The following is a 2,231-nucleotide window of genomic DNA, read 5'->3' as shown; positions in this document are numbered from 1 at the left end:
CTCCGCGCCTGTGGGCTGCGCCCCGGCCGGCCCCTCTGCCCTGCGGGGCAGGCTGTGCGGATCCCGCCCCCGGCTGCGGCGGCCGCTGGGCTCGGAGAGGAGCAGGGCACCGCGTTACCCTGTGCCCCGGATTTATCTGTTTCTTCTCTTTCCTTTGCCTGCGTTCCTCCGTACCCCCCCACCCGCCCGGGTGTCATTCTTCACCCCTGAGTGACAGCCGCAGGCCACGCCCCTCGAGTAGACCACGCCCCTCTCGGGGCAGTCCGGGGCGCTCCGGGCCGCGGATTGGCTGGCCTCAGCCCGGAGACGTTGATTTTAAGAGACAAAACTGGGCAAGTCCAGCTGCTGTGGACCGGGTCTGGCTTAACCCTTTCGCTCCCGAGCCTGGTCCTCGAAGCATCCTCTGTCAAGGAGGATGCTCACGTCGCAACCACGCCTCACACTTTCGCAGACAAACCCGCCCGTCCCAGCGCTTCTATCTATCGAGCGAGGATGCGAAGCTCGGCCAACATCCGGGGCGAGAACCCAAGACAATGCAATGACGTGCACAGTTTCTGCCCTGTAGGAAGAATCCTCAAGTCGGGGGACAACAAAATGCTTCTTAATCGCCAAAGTCTCACTGCTTCCCCAAAGCTAATTGTCTGGGCAGGAGTGATCAGTTCATCTAAGTCACACCAGAAAGTTTCCTTGCCTTGCTACCTTTGATTTGCTTCGCTTTCTAGAGAGGAATTTTTAAAATGTGGTTACTGTTAAAACTGAAGTTTGCGGAGGAATTGAAAGGTACCTTGGGGAGAGTTTCCGGTTGCAGTCATTTTGCTGGGCGGTCAATACTGACTTGAAGTGGGGTTTGTTAAAAATTTGGATGAGGAAGAAGAAAACAACTTTCAATTTGCTCTTTAAATATTCTGTAACTTGTAAAGGGACTAGGGACATGTATGCATTTGTTTACAAGAAAATCTGGAAATTAACCATAGCAACGACCCAGCACTGACATTTAGTGCCCTTAGAAAATAAGAAATGCATGGCTTTATCTAATAGAAATAACCACGGAAGACACACAAATATCACCGGCCATTCAAAACATGTGTGGCTTATTTATGGAATTATTTTTAAGTAAAGAGTTCGTCCGTGTAATATAGTTGTCCGTCTTTGATAACTTTTACCAAAGCCTTAGTAGCATCAACTATGCAGACTCAAACTATTGACGAATGCAGAGAACTGTGGTTTTCATTTAACACACAACCGAATCCGGTGCCTTCGGTGTCTCTAGCACAGATGACCCACCCGCACTTGCGCGCTTTTTGTCCTTTCTCTGCCCCGCTCGAGGGCGCGTGTGGAGGTCAGGGCTCAGCCACACGGGGTTCGCCTGCGCTGCGCGGACCCTGCGGGAATCTTGGGGAAATATCCGACTTGAAGAGCTCCTCGCCTTTCTTGGCTCTTGACCCTAGAGCAGCTTGGAGGAAAAGGTGTTTCAACTTGGTGCTGCGCAAGTGTAAGGCCCGGCCCGCCCTGCAGGCCAGGAGAGGAACGGAACGGATGGCTGTCCGGGTTTGAAAGAAAGCCTTCCTCCCCTCCCCGACCTCGTCTTGTTTTTTAAAATTGCCGCCTCCACTCTCCACGTTAGGCTGGGGTGTTGGAGTGTCCATCAGCGCCGCTATTCTCTGGGGGCGAGCGGGGCCGAGGCTGACAGTGCCCACTGGTAAGGTAGGGGCCGGGAGCGAGCAGGTGTCACACAGCGACCACTTCTGCGGGGTGAGGACTTCGACAAACAATAGAGTGACTTTGGATGTAAGGGGAGGCAAAGATGTGTAGGGTTACTTGACCAAGTAGTAGAGGGAGTTGGGGAGCTGTATTATACTTGAAAATAAGTGCTACGGAGTGGACCAAAAACAGGTCTTTTCATAAAGAAACTCAAATAGGAGTTGCCACGGGTTTGGGTCGGCGTTTTCAAAGCCGTGTAAGGCGAGGTTGGGGTGGTCCGGGCCGGGTAGGGTCAGGCGTATCGGAGGCGGCCGCGTCCCTCCTGTCCAGGCGGCGGTGTCCTCCCGGGCCCTGCCCCGTCGATGCGGTCTGGCGAGGGACCGCAGGCAGCCCCGGGGGGGGGGGGTTGCACTTCGGGCTGGAACTACAGCTAGAAGCTGCTCCCGCGCGGGGCTCGGGTGGGGATGAAAGGCTTCGGGGAGCGCGGGGTCAGGGCCGCGAGCGGGCGCGCGGCTGCGGGTCGGTGCAGG

General features: G+C 55.6%; 1 protein-coding gene across 1 annotated transcript in view; it reads right to left on the bottom strand.

Moving 5' to 3' along the window:
* Nkx3-2 (NK3 homeobox 2) overlaps positions 1–165 on the bottom strand; it is a gene marked incomplete in the record, with an annotated part of 2,886 nt that extends 2,721 nt beyond the window's left edge. Inside the window, 1 exon segment of the mRNA XM_013503305.1 lies at positions 1–165.
* Between the last annotated feature and the right edge of the window lie 2,066 nt (positions 166–2,231).

Source organism: Chinchilla lanigera, unplaced genomic scaffold, assembly GCF_000276665.1.
Source record: "Chinchilla lanigera isolate Chin_1 unplaced genomic scaffold, ChiLan1.0 scaffold00079, whole genome shotgun sequence".
NCBI lineage: Eukaryota > Metazoa > Chordata > Mammalia > Rodentia > Chinchillidae > Chinchilla > Chinchilla lanigera.
Note: the sequence above shows the minus strand (reverse complement) of the source record. Positions and strands in the feature narration are given on the sequence as shown.